Here is an 18,034-nt window from a genome sequence, read left to right on the forward strand (position 1 = left end):
TTTTGCCATTCTCCGGAGACTGGCTGTGGGTGCAATGTCTTCACTGGGAGGAATGCCACACCTGGCAATCCTGGATCCAAAGGCACCAAGGAAGTATCTGACTCAAGGAGAAGAGAAATCTGTCCTCAGCATCTCCAGCAAGTACCCAAGCATATTCACTGGAGACGTGTGGGGGTGATGCCTGTTTATGCTTCTGTCTACAGAACTGCAAGCAGATGTTTCATGAGTTCTTCCAGCCTTCCCTCAGCACAATATGATGTTGGAGATGCTCTGCTGTTTCTCTTGCCTTCCAGTGTGAGAAAGAGTAATTTGAAGGAATAGGTTCTGAATAATGATTTCTGCTTCATATTACATATGCTGGTTTAATTCCAGTTAACACCAACAAATGCCACCAACAGGATTCCATTCTATCTCTTGTTGAGTGGGAGCAGCTTAGTGTTATTGTCTGACCTTTCTTTTAGGGTGCATCCCTCTCTATCTATTAAGAAGGTATGGGATGAAGATTTGGGGATTAAAATAAATGATATAGAATGGACACAACTATGGGAACAAAGATATTTTTAAAATGCTCAATATGGGTTAAAGAAAATGATTATAAATTAATATGGAAATGGTATGTATCACCAGTAAAAATAGCTCAATCAATCAATCAAAATAGTTTATTGTACGGGCCCAAGGCCATGACAAAAAGCAACGCATGCACACAATAGTACCCTCGGAGCAATAGACTCCAATGATACTGAGCAGAAGCCATAATCGTGCTCCTGCAAGGAGTTAAAACAATGCCATTTAACAGTAAATTTTTTTAAAAAAATTGCGAAAGAGTATAGATGCATATTGTGAGTCCACTTAATCCTTTGAGTCTCCTCGGCAGTTGATGGCAATTTTATCTAATTCTATCTTTCTGATCTTTTTTGCAAATAGAGCAAACAGGGCTACTTTGTGAGTTACATAGTTGTTTGTGTCACTCAGCAGAAAATGCATAGTTTCTGCTAAGCAATTCCCTTTACCATGAGTCAGCAGGGGTTCCAGGTGTCTTTCTCTTGGGGCACTATACAATGGACAAACTAACATGTAATGCACAATGTCTTCTACCTGACTTTGGCCACAGATACATAGTCTATTTTCCCATGGCACATTATGATAGCGACCATCTAACACTGCAGTAGGCATTACTTGGAATCGCAGCTCAGTAAAGGCAATTCTTAAGGATGGTGGCTTGAGCTTAATCAGATATCTGGCTCTGAAATGTTCAGTTTTTAAAAAAGGGAACCACGGGGAGAATTTTGAATTCCTGGTTGATTGCAAAGTCCTTCTTGAATCAATCCAAAATAGCCAGTCTCTTAGTTGCCTCTTATTCATGTTCAGGGCAGAATTCAATTCAGGAAGATTGTAGTTGAGTAGGAGGTTTTCTAGGCCAAATTTCTTGTGTTGCCAAATCCTCATTTCCTCAAAGCACAATGCTGGGAGACGGTCATTATGGAGAGTAGCAATTCGCTTGAGGTATCTTAACTGGGCACAATCTACTTTTGCTTTTACTGTTGGCCAACCAGATTCAGTGCACAGCAGAGCTGCAGGCATTCCAGATGGAAGAGAATAAAGTTTACGTAAGAACTTGTTCTGCAAAATCTCCAGGGTTTTACAAATGTTGGTATCTAAGCCCCAGATTTCTGCGCCATAGAGAATTTGTGCCAGCACTTGATTGCTGAAAATTTTTTGGGCGGGTTCAATTAGCTAGCCGCCTTGTGTATAGAAGAATTTCATTAGGGCTCCTATTGTTTTCTCGGCTTTCAGCTTCACTGCATCCCTGTGGTGTTTCCAGGAGAGGGATTCACTGAAAACAATTCCCAAATATTTAAATAAGTGGGTTTGCTCTATGTCATGTTGGTCTAAAGTCCATTTGTACCTGGGACAGTGTCTTCCAAAAACCATCACCTTGGTCTTGGAGTAGTTTATTGATAGATATTCTTCTTGGCAGTATTTACTGAAAGCCTTTAGAAGATTTTTGAGACCCAGGCGAGAAAGGGATAAGAGCACTACATCATCTGCATACATCAGGACAAAAATCTTTCTGTTCCTGATTGTTGGTGAGGGTGAGTCAATTTTGGCTAAACATGGCACTAAATCGTTCACATAGATGTTGAAAAGGGTGGGAGCCAATAAACATCCCTGTTTTACTCCGCTTGTTGTAGAGAAGGCTTCTGTCAGCGACCCATTTCTGCCAACTCTGACTCTCATTTCTGTGTTGGTGTATAGTTCCTGGATCAGTCTCAGCAGTCTGCGATCTATATCAGAGTTTTGTAACTTTCCCCATAATCTGTTTCTGTTAATGGAGTCGAAAGCAGCAGACAGGTCAATGAAAGCAGCAAATACATGGCTGTTGTTTTGCTTTGTGTATTTCCTTATGATATGGTTTAGAGTAAAGCATTGGTCTATAGTGCTGTATCCATTACGGAAACCAGCCTGTTCTTCATGTACAATTTGTCTTTCTTGTAGCCATTCTGTCAGTTTCTGTAGCAAATGTTGCGCGTATAGCTTTGAGGTGATATTAAGTAAGCTGATTGGGTGGTAGTTTTGTGGGTCGTTTCTACCACCTTTCTTGTAGATTGGAACTATAATGCTCATTTTCCACCCACCTGGCATTTGTCCTGAGCTGTTTATACTGGTAAACAGGCTTGCAAGGAAGGGGCTCCACCATTCAGGGTTTTCCTTGAAAAGTTCTGGAGGCAGCATATCTTCTCCAGATGCTTTCTTAGGTTTCAAGGATGCAATTAAAGACTTTACCTCTCCACTAGAGACTGCATCCCACTCAGGTAAAGTAGAGAGGTCATTGACATTATCTAGCCCTGCCACTTCCGATGTGCTTGTCTTCGGGCAGAAGATGCTGGAGAAGTGCTTGATCCATGTGGAGGCAGTGATTGAGGCTTCCGATGTATATCTTACTCCTTGAATTCCTCTGGTGACAAGTTCCCAAAATTTGTCTTCTTTCCGTTCTGTAAGAGCTTGTTCCAGTTCCTGCCACTTGGATTTTGCATGTTCATCTTTCTTGTTTTTGAGTAGGTTCTTATATTTTGCCCTACATTTGGTAACGTTTTCTATGTTTTTACTAGATGGTTTTTGGCGAGATTCTCTTATTTTATTTGCCAGTTCTCTTTTGGCTGCCCTACATTCTGCGTCAAACCATCCATACATTGTGGTCTGAGGGTTATTGTATGTAAAAGTTGTTACGCATGGTCTAAGCTTGTTTATAGTTTGTTGAAAGAGCTCTAGGTGGTTTGTCGACTTGTTACAGAGATTTTGATGTATGCTCGTCAGATAATTACTGTGTAGTTTCTCTGTTATAGAACTGCTTAGTTCAATTGACCACTTTACCCTCCTTTCTCCCAGCAATTCTCCAGTTAAGTTTTCTGTTCTTGATAATTCTGTCTGTTCAAAGATCGGACCTAAAGACACCACTAAAGGAAAATGGTCGCTTTCTGTGCATTCTAGGATATCAAAGGAGCTTACTTGGGGAAACAGCCCTGGTGATACCATGATGTGATCAATGACACTGCCGCCTCGATTGCTCAAATACGTATAATAACCTTTCGATATGTCCTTTGGACTCCCATGTAAGGTATACAAGTTATGATGAAATATAAATTTTAAAAGCTTAAAGCCCTGCTGATTATATTTAGCATCCACTGAGGTATGAGAAGTTAAAAAGATATCCTCCAAATCTAAACTTAAGGGTTGCAAAAAGCCTGCTGAGGCATCCCCTATCCGGGCATTAAAGTCTCCGCATATAAGAGTTAATGCTGTGGGAGCTTTCAAATGTATCTGGTCAAGTAAAAACATTAGGTCTTCCCATATTTTGGTAGTCACTAACAGACCATTTGCAGGGGGGAAATAAACATTTATACAGAAAAAAATCTTCCCTTTGTCAGTGTTGATTTGTACTGGCAAGAGATAATTATTTTGCAGGCCAAATCCTGCCATCTGGGCTTCTCCGGCTAGTTCTATTGAGACAAAGGACACTAAACCACCACTTCCTCTGCCTTTGTTCGATTTCTTTACAGCTGGTTGGCTAAATGCTTTATAGCCATCTAGAAATGGGGGGTTGAGTTCATGTGTCCAAGTCTCTTGCAAACAGATTATATCAAATTTCTGGAGAGTTCTGATAAATTGTTTATCTGCCATTTTATTTTCCCAGCCAGCCAGATTCCATGAGACTAATTCCAGCCCTGTTAGCTTTTTATCTAGTCAGTTGGGGTATCTGGTGGATGACTGAAAGTGTTCAGGATTGATCCTTTCATTTGTTTCCCAGTTTACCCTGATCTCTCTGTCATTGGGCCCGCCGTGGTGAGGTCCTGAGCTTCTGGGGGAAAATCCAGGGGCACATCCTTGTTTAGGGCTGCCCAGGTACGGTCTGTCCACCCAGTGCCTTTGATGTCCCTTGCACCCGATCTTGTGTTCTTGTTGTAGCTGGATGTTATTTGGATATGTAATGAAAGGTGGGGTGCTGTGACTATGACTTCTCCATCTCCTTCCACTCCAGTTTCCCTTTCTGGGTGCGCTTTTCTGTTTGTTATGTAAAGAGGATTCTGGGTATCTGGAATGCCCAGGCCTGATTTCGATTTGTGCCTGCCTTAGTTCAAGTAGTAGATCTTCCTTGAGCATATGTAATAAAGACCAGAATCTGCATCTCACCTCAGGATCCTGGAATGTTAGCTCTATACTGCCTCTTTGGCCATTCTGTGTCAGTCGTTTGCAGAAAACACCGTTGTTTAAGTCCAAAGAGTGCCCCAGGGCTGATTGTAGTTCTGCTAGGTGTTCCTTTGCCAATATCATTGCCCCATTCGGTGTCTTCACTGGCCAGTTATGTATAATCACTTGTCCTCCGGCAGGTTGCCTCTTTCTAGATTGGTGAAAGTTGGAGACCATTTTTTTGTTCCTCCATTTAGGAAGTTTACTATATTCTTCTCCTCTGCCCTCTGCCATTTGTCTGAGTCTCTTTTGGAGTGCCGTAAGGGTAGGGCGTTCGTTTCCTGTGGCTAAGGCTTCATTTACAACAGAATAGTTGGTATTTTTGGATGTGGTGCTGAGTTTGGAATTATCCATGTTGTTGTGTATCCCTTGGATGTAGGGAGAAGGGGAAGTGTCTGAATGGCCTTCCAGGTACTCGTCTATTAGCTGGAATTTTGAATCTGAGAAATTGAGACTAAGCACTGAGGTTGATTTAGTGCTGATGGGACCTAACTCGTTTCCTCCATCTAGGGGGCATCTCCTGGTGTTCAGGTTCCAGTCCTCCATTATGTCGGTTAATTGCTTAACCGTTGATTCTGCAGCTAGTTTGGCTACTTCAGGTTCACAGTCAGCTTGCCAATCTGGTGATCCAATACTGTCCTCAGGTTCTTGACTGGGTCAATTTCCTGGAGGTGCTGCAGTCAGAATCCTGAGCTCTACCAGACCCACCAAGGCTCCAATAGTAGCTTTTAGGCCAGACACTTCCCTTTGCAGCATATCCATTCTCAGAAATAACTTTTCTGCGGTCTGCTCTACTAGGAAGCATTGGTCTCGCATGAGGTCATGCAATGAAGGGATGGCGTTCTCCGGTGGTATCGCATCAAGTCTGCCAATCCTATCTTTGAGAGTGTTTATAATTTCTATGTAAGCAGCCGATTGTCTTTTTGGTGGAGGTGGAGGGGTCAATTCCATCAAACCTGGGTCAATGGACCAATTAGCAGCGCCTTCATTAAGGGAAAGTCCAGCACTAGACACGTCCTCATCCATTTTCTCTGCTGTGGTACAAATTGTCTTTGAAGTGCCCGCTCTGTCCATTGCAGTCAAGTTCATGAATTCATGATCCAGCTGGTGTTCACTTGCTTCTGGTTCTTTCCCAGTGTTTGCTGGATCATAGTATTCTAGAATTGACTTCTGAACTAGGTTAGGCGCAGTGTTCATAGTGGAGGCTTTGCGAAGCTGGGCCCTTGTAGAAACCATCCTAGTGGTTGAAAGCTTCTCAGGTCAACAAAACCAGAATGGGTCAGTTCTCCTGTGCTTTGTGCCTTATCCAAAAAATATGGCTCTCACTGTATGATGAAAGATACTAAAATGCTAGATTAAAAGATACTAAAATGGCAAAATAGTAAAATCTATAAAAATTACCTAATGCAAGAAATGATCTACACCCAGCTGGAAAGGGACCTGGAGCTGCAGTCTCCTCTCAAGTAGTTCCAAAGGCAGCAACAGAAAGGCTGGTTGGAGGTGTTCTGACCCCTTCCGCCACTGCACAACAGACTCGCTAGGAACTTGTCCCCATGGTCAGCAAACTTTGTGTTGACTTTCTTTAAGTTGTAAGTGTCCCGAAACTTCAAGCTCTGACTTGCTTAGTTGTATCTTATATCTCCCTTCTTTCTTTCTCCTTGCTTGCTCTTCTTCAGCATTAGAGTAAGCTCACAGCAAACAAAAGCTTTTGACTCTGTAGCCACCACAAAACTGACTGTACCAGCGGGTGAAAAACTAATTACAAGCAAATATTTGTAATAGAATAGTTGTTATTTTTGCTGTGTCCACTACACTGATTTTAAGTCTGTGTTTGCTTCTGCCTCCATTCCTTGGAATGTCAAAACAAGTCAGTTTAGTTTAGTTTCTCACTCCCACCTCTTTTGCTCTTCCGAGTTACTTTGAAGTATGTTGAGAGTTAAGTTCAAAGCTTCCCTTATGATAAGAGTAACTTAATATGAACGTATCTGACTGTTGTTGTTATTATTTCTCTTCAATTAGACGTCTCAGAAGGTAAACTTGTTAGAAGTCTGTTAAAAGTCTTATTTGTTGATAAGCAGGGTCGGAGCTCCTCCGGCAGCCAGCAAACACAGCAACACTGTGGAGGCATATATACTCTGTTGTTGTTGTTGTTGTTGTTGTTGTTGTTGTTGTTGTTGTTGTCTGAGACTGGCAAAATCATAATACAGTACAGTACTACAGTTGCTGCTGTCTTTTTAATTTTCGTAAAAATAGCTAACATTAACAAAAATCATGCAAAAATTGTTGGAGGGAATGTCAAGAAGTGGAACCATATATACATATGTGGTGGCAATGTAAATATGTAAGTAATTTTTTGGGGAAAGTATTTAGAGAAATAGAAAATACTATGAAAATAAAATGGAAAAAAGTCCTAGTATTTTTTATTATCATTGTATAATATTAAACAATTGAAAAAAGATGAAAAATATGCAATATCCAACCTATTAACAATAGCAAGATTATTTTTAGCAAGAAATTGTAAAAGGGAAATAAATATACAAATAGAAAAGTGTATAAGGAATTATGGAAATTGGCAATAAATGATAAATTGAAATGCAATTTAAAAGTTAAAAAAGAAATATGGAAAAAATGACTTTGATGAATTTTGGGGAAAATTTATAGAAAAATTATTTAAAAAGAAGGATGGAGAATTACCTCCACAAGAAAAAAATGGAATTTTGGACAGAGAATATAAAAAGAAGTGCCTCAGGGGGAGGAGGGGGCACTAAGGTGAATGATAGAAATATAGACAAGAGTGGAATGCATAGTAAATATTAAAGGTAACAATATGTCTACTGTATTATAAATGTATCACAATTGTACTGACTCATTTTATATAATAATAAAATAAACATATTTTTTAAAAGGAGATACTGATTCTCTAGTGGCCTAGAAGTATTCTATTCATTGTGCATCAAGATTCCTCTAGAAAAACTTGAATATATAGTTTCCAGCAACAACAAGCCATAATTCAAACAACACAATTTAAAATTATTCATAAGCATATACTGTAGAGTTATTTGGACAAACACATAACTAAAAATAATTCCTTTGACTGTAGGCAGACATTTTGTATATAAGAAAATGTACCAGTATCTCAAAAATGCTTTAAAATATAATTAGTTTTCTTTGTATTGTAGAGTTTTATTCTAGCTTTAAAATGTTTTGTTGTTATTTGCTTTTTCTTTTGGCTTTTAAAAGAGTTAACTCTTTACTAATTTCAGACTTAAAGCAGAGCTTTATGAAGCAGATTACAAATCTTGGTTAGCATTATGATCTCAGAACAATCATGGGTGCTCATTGTGTGCAGCATTGATCATGACTCGTGTTGTGTACATGAAGGAATGAGCCATGTTAATGTGGCTAGTGGGTGATTTGTAATAAGGCAGATGGTCAAAAAGGGGAGTAGCACAAAAAGTTGAAGTCATTTTTTATGTATTTATCAGGGTTAAGGAATGGTTGGTTCTTATGTGATTTACTCAACATGGTTACATCATGTGCACACAATGTCCCATTTGGCTTTCATGCTTATGTTGGTCATATGCTTTCCATCTATAATTTTTCATTCAATTCATCAGCAAGAGGAGAGAATGAGTACCTTCCATTAGTACTAATCAATCTTCTATAAACATAATGTATTCTGAAAATTAGAAGCCAGTTTTTGTACTTTATCTCAGTGAGAAGCCATACCCAGAATAATTAAGCTGAAATGAACCCTCCTTTTTCAATCTGTTTCTATATGTCCACATGGAGCAATTGGGCTTGGAGCAATGTGCATGGGGAAAATAGATTACTGACTTACAATTTCTTTTTAGAAAACAATGGGGTATATTCACCCCTGGTGTGTATTTGCTGAAGCCAGAGAGGCATGAATTTACTTCAGTATCTTAGCTTCCGCTCCCTATGATATTGGCTGGAGAACAATAAGGAAATATACCATAGTTTTGAGCACTTAAATCACATATAAGATAAGGCACCATTTTAAAAATAAAAAGATATGAAAGAAATTTTTAAACTAAAAGTGAAATGACAGCTGAAAGTCCCTGATGCTCAGGATTTTGCAATAAAAAGCTACAGATCAGATGTGGCAACCTGGGACAACTTTCTGGAGAAATATCCATGTCTAAAGTAGTCAGACAAGGCTGAATACTTGCCCCTACCTTGTTTAGTATTTTCATCAATGATCTCGAAGAAACTTTATTGGACCTCAATGGATAATTGCCCAAGCTCGGAGCAAGGATAATCGCCTTATTGCTTTATGCTGCTGCTGCTGCTGCTATTATTTCATGCTCTAGGGCAAGGCTAAATTACCTATTAAGGAATTGCTCATAGAATGACCTAAAAATCAATCAAGGGAAGTCTAAAATTATAGTTTTGGAGAAAAAAATCCTCGATAAGCATACTTTAGAGCAGGTTAGAAGATATCAATATCTGGGGCTGGTTTGCTATCACACTCTGTCCTGGTCCACTCACATATATTTTATTTCCCTGAAAGCAGAAGTAATCAGATCAGTCATTTTATGTTTTAGCATTACCAAAGGGGGTTGGTAACACACACACACACCATCGGTTATTAAAGTATTTAATGCCAAGTCAGCTACCTAATTGCTGTATGCATCCAGCATCTGGATTGGTGGCTTAACACCTAAAATAGACGAACATCAATCACAATTCTTGAGGGCCCTCTTGCAGTTCCCCAGATGTGTGCCATCTTGCTTCTTGTGGTCAGAATCCAGGGAAATCCCCTTGTCAACAAGAGTTTGGTGGTGGGCACTTAAATATTGACTTAAGGTCAGTGTTTTCAGACTTGGCACAGAATGATCACACTAGCAACTGGTTCAAGCTTAACTCTAAAAAAGCCTCCTCTATCAGCTGTTTTTCATCTCTCTTATCATATCTGGGTTTTGAGATGGCACTTAAATCTATTAAACAAAGACTGTGGGACATTGCTTTCTGTGAGCTGCATTCTCATTGAAAAAGATGGCAGGAGACTTCTATGACACAAGCATCAAAAAGTCATCTCATGAATGTCAAAATGTATTGAACTGAATGGTGATTATATGGAAAAATAATGTAATGCCTATGCTATAATCCATGTAAGTTTTATTAAAATATATTCATTCTTTGTATTGTTTAAAAAAAATTGTAACCTTACTTTCCAGATATTCCTCATACTCTATGCTGGGCCTCTTCATGAAGCGAATTATCTGAAGAACTTGCCTGTGGCCATTTATTGCTGCCTATTATCCAAGGCAAGTTGCAATGTGTTCCCATCCAAAGTGTTTCAAGGTAGATTTGCAGAATTCTCATATTAATGCAAGACTTTGCCCATGTTGTAACCAGATGTTGAATGTACAGTAGAGTCTCACTTATCCAACACTCGCTTATCCAACGCATTTTTGTAGTCATTGTTTTCAATACATCGTGATATTTTGGTGCTAAATTCGTAAATACAGTAATTACTACATAGCATTACTGCGTATTGAACTACTTTTTCTGTCAAGTTTGTTGTTAAGCATGATGTTTTGGTGCTTAATTTGTAAAATCATAAACTAATTTGATGTTTAATAGGCTTTTCCTTAATGCCTCCTTATTATCCAACATATTCACTTATCCAACATTCTGCCGGCCCGTTTATGTTGGATAAGTGAGACTCTACTGTATGTATCACATCTTATTGTCCTACAGTTTTTACAAGCAGGCTTGGCTACATTTTATTAACCCACTACTGAGAAACCTCCTCTGTAGATCAGCTCAATTCCATGTAAAATTTTTACTAAGTGACAATTTCTCACATGTGACCTTAGCTGTTGCTAAGTTTCTCTCTGAGGTAGCCAGGATATGACAACTACCTGTATTAGATTCAGGCTGAAACTTGTCTTATATCTATTTGCAGTGTTTTTACCTTTGTTCATATGCATCTTGTATTGCACTCGTACTGCATTTAAGTGGTCTTATCAGTTTATGAATCTGTTAAGAACTTTTTATCGCTGAGCAAATTGGGTTTTTGGAGCGTAATAAAGTTTGATTGAAATATTAGGTAAAAAACTAGATTCTAGATATAAGTATAGGGAGAGTTCATAATAATATGGAATTCTTAAATCAAATATTGTGTATTCCTGTGCTTTTCAGAATGATAGTTAAACAACTCAGCTGAACAATTTAGAGATTTTTTTAAAGGAAAAAGCACTGCATTTGTTTTGCTTCTTTATGCAAAAGAGAAGGTATTTATAGTTTTGTTTCCATGTTGACTGGCTCCTTGAATGCAGTGCTGTTATTTCTTTTCCATTCTTTTTTTATATCAAATATTAAATAAATGTTACTTCTTATCCATGGGAAGCCACAAAAGCAGGTTTAATCTAATTCAAAGATTACAATTAAAGCTACTTATAGCATGGATTAATCTAAAGTAACATTCAAACAGTTCAGTAATATGCATTCTTATTAAGAATTAAAGCCAATCGAGTTTACTGCCTGAAGTGCATATAGTACGACAACTTAAAAACATGTTCAGTTGTACAGCTTTTTTCAGAAAATAATTTTTCTGAGATCATACATCAGCTTTTTAAAAAGTCTAGGTGAATATGAAGATCATTTTCTGCTGCCAAAAGACTAAGATCAACTCTTTCTCAAAAACCTTTCTTTCTTATTTTCTGTGGATGTGTAGATGTACAGTTTTCCCTCACTACTTCATGGTTCATGTTTTGCGGATTCGCTGTTTCGCGGTTTTTCAATAAACTCTAAAAGACTATTATAAATCATAAAAAATTACACTCAGACACACAGAAGAAAGTCTTTTGTAGTTTTATTGAGCAAAAGCAAATATATATCAAAGCAGGCAGTTATAAGGTTTTCAAAGTTGCAGTAAAAGAGTCAATAGGAATCCAATAGTTCATAAGCCATAAAAATCCATTAATCCATAAGCCATAGAAATCCAATAATTCATAAGCCAAAACAGTAGACGATAGATCCCAAAGAACAAAGGTCCAAAGGTTACAAAGATCCAGGAAACTTCTCTTATGCATGAAGCAGGAACATCCACTCAGATGAAGTGAGAATTTGCTTTCATAGAATCATAGAACAGTAGAGTTGGAAGAGACCTCATGGGCCATCCAGTCCAACCCCCTGCCAAGAAGCAGGAAATCGCATTCAAAGCATCCCTGACAGATGGCCATCCAGCCTCTGCTTAAAAGCCTCCAAAGAAGGAGCCTCCACCACTGTCCGAGGGAGAGAGTGGTGGAGGCTCCTTCTTGTCTTCTTTGACAAGAATCTATCTCAAAACACACACTTTTAAAAGCAACTCAAAAATGCATTTCTCTTTCCCGTGGAGGCCTCTCTCTTCCCTGCCAATCTTACACTTCTTCGAGGCTGTACTCCTTTCCATAACAACCGGTCCGCTCTAGATAATGATGGTGCCCCTTCAAGGTCCTCGTTATCTTGCACCTGAACCAGGGCTGGAGACACCGGTGCTTGAAACCTCTCTTGCTCATTAATTCCCATGGGAATGTCATCCTGGCTGTTATCTATGGCCAGCTGGGTCAACAGTTCATTTTGCTCAAGCTGCATTTTTGGAGCCTCTGAATCAGCCTGTATCATTCCCATTCCCATGCCATCATCCTGAAATTCATCCTGCAATTCATCCTGCATCCCATCATCTGGCTATTGTATCTGAAACCCAGAATCCCCTTCCTCATCCTCACTCTGGCTATGCTGTGGCTAAGTCACAACACTTCCTTTCTTTTCTCCCTCTCTCCTTCCCTCCCCCCTCCCTTTCCCTCTTCCTCCCTCCCTGTCTTTCTCATTCCTATTCTTCCTTCCTTCTCTCTCTCTCCTTTCCTTCTTTCTACGGCAGAGGTTTATATTTACACTGGTCTGATTACACTGATTCCTCCTTTCCTGTCTTCCTCCCGCATTCCATTTCTTCCTTCCTTACCCCATTTCTTTCTCCTCTCTCTCTCTCTCTCTCTCCTTCATTCCCTTCCCTTTCCCCCTGCCTTTTTCTCTTCCCCCCTCCCTATCTTCCTCCCTTATTCCATTTCTTTCTTTCTTCACTCCCTCTCTCTCTTTCCCCCCTTCCTTCCTTATTTCCACAACAGGGTTTCCCTGATTTTTTTTAAAAAAGAAATATGGAGAGGGGGAAATGGAAAAATGACAATGGGGAAAAAACTGAAGAGAGAAACATGTGTGATGGGAAGACAGAACTTGAAATGGGATAATTGGTGATTGAAATGTATGATTCCCTTTACTAGACAGATGGTCCTTCACACTTCTCAAGATCCATGTGATGAGGTCCATAGTGTCTAGGCACCAGAGATGATGCCAGACCATAGGGTAGTGTCTAAGCAGAAGGGATGATGCAACACAACGCTGGGTTATATGGCTGTGTGGAAGGATCCTTCGAGACCTAGGTCTCTTCCACACAGCCGAACTGGATTATACGGCAGTGTGGACTCAGATAACCCAGTTCAAAGCAGATATTGTGGATTATTTGTTTTGATATTCTGAGTTGTATGGCTGTGTGGAAGGGCCCCTAGAGCTAGCTTTCATCGCTCAATAGAAAGAGTGCAAAAATAATCCCAACAATTTCTTCCCATTCCACATACAAAAGCAAATTGGAGTAACCATGAAATCTGACTTTGAATCTGTGATAGGATGGCATTGTCTACCACACCAGAGGCTATTTGGTCAATCCAGATTGGACAATGTAGGCTGCACAGGCATTCTCTCTAACAATAATGCTAGTAAAGCAATCACAAATTTAGAGTTAGTTTTCCTTGCCTAATAAAACTCTATGAAGTTCTTGAGGTTGCCATAAATAAATAGGCAATTTCAAAGTGTACATACACACAAAAATCTATAGCTGCATAATGCCAGCACTTTCTGGGCATTTATACTAATGTAAGGATGGAAGGAAATGGTGAAAGATGTTGCAGTCTTTCCCTTCCATCTATGAGGAAAGCTTTGAAGCTGAAACACATGTAATATACAGTTTGTCCTTGATGGCAGTTTAAATGCTGAGGCTCTTAACCATCTCCGTGAAGTAACATACATAAATACTGTTATGACATTACAGATACATCTTTTCCTCTGATATTCTAGAATACATAGGTTGAGAGCTCACAATGTAGAAGTCCACTGAGAGACAAAGAAGCTTTCAAATCCTAGAAATTTCAAAACCTTGAAAAGATGAGCCTTAAACTATTTTCCACAGAAACCCAATCTGAGATCTCTGATGAAATGACAATCATGCTTGAAGCACAATCAGGAGACTGCTTTGTTCCCTTTGCTTGCATTCCTATTTTCCAAGGCCAGGGAGCACTGGTTGATGTGTTTCAAGCTTTTTCAGTCACAAGGCCACAGTTTTGTAGAGATTGTGTACCTTTGGCCTACCAACAGTGGGTGTTTGTTAAAACAAGTGAAACACATGTAGGCCCCCTTTCATACAAAGAAAACTCACCTGGGAAGAGCAATAACAAAAAACACCTCTTAGTTGGATCAGCTCTTTTTTCTTTTTTGTAAGCATGATTTGCCTTGACTCCTTTATTTTTATTTATTTCTTTAGCATGCATGCCATAGAAGCAAAAAGCATCAAACACTCCTTTTGATCTTGCTGTAGAGGATTAGTGGAAAATAGGCTTCAAACCAAAGATGTTCAAATTGGAAACTGCCAGAAAGGATTTCAAAGACATATCCTGACTCTGATGGCAATGGAGATGTAAGCATCAAAATGTGAGTTTCTGGGTTAGTCTTTGACCTTCCATGAATGGGACACAACTGTGTAACTAGAGTTCAACTACCATATATGACTTTTTTTTTTAACTCAGGTGGGTTCAGCTGTTTGCCCTGGCACTATCATAGATATTCGCTACAGGAGCTAAAATGGTAATGAGAGACAAAGCCTTCCTCATTGACTTCAGCAGATAGGGTATTATCTTCTGGCACAGCATTTTGGGGGAATGAGGGGAAGAAGGAAATACCCTCATGATTCATGAACTTCTGTACAGTTTTCTGGGTGGAAATGTGATTGGCATATCTCCTCTTTTTCTCCTCCCTTTCCCTCCCTTTTCCCAAGCACGATTAAATCACTCCACCTCTGATTGTGTCTTCACACATCATGGTGTACATCAGGGGGCCTCAAAATTTTTCAACTGTTGGAGCCCTTTTTAAAAATAAAGTTTCTTGTGGAACCTCAAGAAATGTTTATATATTATATATTACATTATATTGTATAAGGAATGGGCAACCTTTTAGGCCAACATAAACTTAATATTATTTCAGTAATGGATGGCCCCAGGGGCCATCCAGGCTAACCCCCTTCTGTCATGCAGAAAAAGCACAATCAAAGCACACCCAACAGATGGCCACCCATTTTTTTAATAATAATAATAATAATAATAATAATAATAATAATAATAATAATAGCAGCAGAAACCCCTAGGGACCATCCAGCCCAACCTCCTTCTGCCATACAGGAAAAGCACAATCAGAGCATCCCCAACAGATGGCCACCCAGCCTTTGTAACAACAACAACAACAACAACAGCAACAAAAACAGAAACTTTAGGGGGCATCCAGTCCAACCCCCTTCCTGAGTAGTGGGAGGAAATAGGGGTTTGGAAGCAAAAAAAGGTGAGGGGAAAGAATCTGGGTGGCGAGGAAGGTGAGGAAAAAGGCTTTTGGCAGCAAGGGAGGGGGAGAAAGGCCTTTGGCAGCAAGGAAGTGGGGGGAGGAACAGGAAGGAGTAGGGAAAGCTTGGAGGGGCGGAGGGAAGCACGGAGCTCCTTGGTATATTTCACAGAGCCCCAAGGGCTCCCCAGAACACACTTTAAGAACCACTGGTGTACATGAACTGTTACTCCATTTCCCAGGTTTAGGTTTTATAAAATCTTTTAGAATATACATAACATTTGATAAGATTTATAAAATGTTATCTTTTACAATTTGTTTTGTCATAATTGTGCCCTGTCATTGTCTTTTGGATAACCTGGAAATGATTATCTTTGAAAAACAAATCAGCAGCCAAAAAATCAGCAAGTTGTGGGAGGTGGGGGGGGGGAGGAATTACATGATCCCTGTAACCATTTATCCCCCTCCCCAACAGCTTAGCTGCAGTATTTTGAAGTAATGGAAGTTTCCAAGAAATCTCCAAAGGCAGTCCCACTCATGGAAGCAGTAATGGAAAGTCATTGCTACTATTGTTGTTTATAAAATAAATATCACAGAGGACTCTTCAAGGAGGAAAATTATCCATACTCAGCCTATTCTCCTCACAACACATCCAGTCATTGGCAGCCATAGAGGAGATGAGAGGTCTCAGAAGGCCCCCTGGTTCAGGCTAGACTCCCATTCACTGTCCTTCTGTCTGACCTGCTGCTCCCTACCTTGAAAACCAGCCATTGTGACAAACGTTAAGTGCTTTGTGAGTAAATTAAATAACTGAGATTCTTCTGTTCAGAAAAAAAAATCAGAGGCACATGTTATGGTGTATAGTTATGCTTAATAATTCAATTGAATAGCTTGCGATGTATCTATCTATGGTTTCATTATGTACCCTTTCTTTTTTTCTGCCCATGTGAGGATTGCATGTTGACAGTTTGATAAAGTCAGTTCTTACATCCTTGTTTTTTATGCCACCATAAATCTGCTAGTCTTTAATATATTAAAAGTATGTCGCTTTTGTGACATCAGATCAACATGTGGGATATTGAATGAATGAGTAACCAAATAAATAAATAAGCAAATAGAAAGCATTGGATACTTTTTGCTTCTGGTCCTTCTGGGAAGAGATATGGTGTATATTAGCATGAGGAGCTCATATAACTTTGTTTCCATCACTAAACCAAAAACTGTAAGTGTGTAGCACCTTTCTATTGGAAGCAGGTATTTCAGTACCATGTTCAGGAAAGCAATTAACAGCTATTATTTTCTGGCAAAATGTTGTGAAATGGTTCTACATAATCATAGTTCCTAACATTCTAAAAATACCCCAGTCACAAATCTGCCTCAGTGACAAAGCCACACTCTGTGTGTTGTTTTTGCTTAATTACCAAATAAAGTTTATGCTGGTTAAATAAAATGTTCAGATTGATAATTGTAATAAAGGCTCTTGCACAGATAACAGAACATAGTAAGTGTTGTTTGACCATATTCACATCCTGATCACACTGACAGTTAAAGGGATTGTTGCTTAGAAAAGACAGAAAGAAAAAATCCTGGGTTTCTGGAAGGCAAAAAGTTCCACTGCCATGGAGCCATGTCATTAATAAGGGGGGTATAGTTTGCCATTTTGGATATTGCAGCATAATCCCGTTTAGACTACTGCAACGCACTCTACATGGGGCTGCCTTTGAAGACGGTTCAGAAGCTTCAATTAGTCCAACGGGAGGCTGCCAGGTTAATAACTGGAGCGGCGTTCAGGGAGCGTACTACTCCTTTGTTACGCCAGCTCCACTGGCTGCCGATTAGCTACTGAGCACAATTCAAGGTGCTGGCTTTAGCCTATAAAGCTCTAAACGGTTCCGGCCCAGCTTATCTGTCCGAACGTGTCTCCTGCTACGACCCACCTCGAAGCTTAAGATCATCAGATAAGGCCCTGCTCGCGGTCCCGTCAGCCTCACAGGTGCGGTTTGTGGGGACGAGAGATAGGGCCTTTTCAGTAGTGGCTCCCCTGCCTATGGAACGCCCTCCCCAGTGAAGTCAGGCAGGCTCCCTCCCTCCTATCCTTCCGTAGGAAGGTTAAAACTTGGTTGTGGGACCAGGCTTTCGAATAAGAATCAGCAGCGCTAATTATTATTATGTATGCCAAAACTCAATTGACAGACCCAGTCTTTTGAACTTGAACACGTCCATTTGCATTTTAGAATGTTTTTATGAATGTTGATGTAAGTTAATAATTTTTAATCTGATTTATAGTGTATTGTATACTTTTTATATGTGTGCTTATTGTAAGCTGCCCTGAGTCCCCTCTCGGGTGAGAAGGGCGGGATATAAATGTTGTAATAAATAATAAGAAACAAATGATCGAACTCGTTTGTCAGTCTCCATTTAGACATTAATTACAATAAAATAAGAAAATGATTAGAAGCTTTTATATGCAACAGACAATAATAAAAAGTGTTTTTATTAGACAAAGCAGGAGCCAGATACGGAAATAAGCCATGGCCAATAGTCTGACATGTTTTGGGTACAGCCCATTTTTATCCCTCTCATATTTAGAGGGAAAGTTCGTAACTGTATCGTTCATTCTCTT

The 18,034-nt window shown here is 39.5% G+C and overlaps 1 long non-coding RNA gene across 1 annotated transcript; it reads left to right on the forward strand.

Moving 5' to 3' along the window:
- Window positions 1-7,898: 7,898 nt before the first annotated feature.
- On the forward strand, window positions 7,899-17,799 carry LOC134295403 (uncharacterized). The gene is made up of 3 exons (XR_010001961.1): window positions 7,899-10,074; window positions 14,348-14,514; window positions 15,887-17,799. It is a non-coding gene; the product is annotated as an uncharacterized LOC134295403 (long non-coding RNA).
- Window positions 17,800-18,034: the final 235 nt, after the last annotated feature.

Source organism: Anolis carolinensis, chromosome 1 (assembly GCF_035594765.1).
Source record: "Anolis carolinensis isolate JA03-04 chromosome 1, rAnoCar3.1.pri, whole genome shotgun sequence".
Lineage (NCBI taxonomy): Eukaryota > Metazoa > Chordata > Lepidosauria > Squamata > Dactyloidae > Anolis > Anolis carolinensis.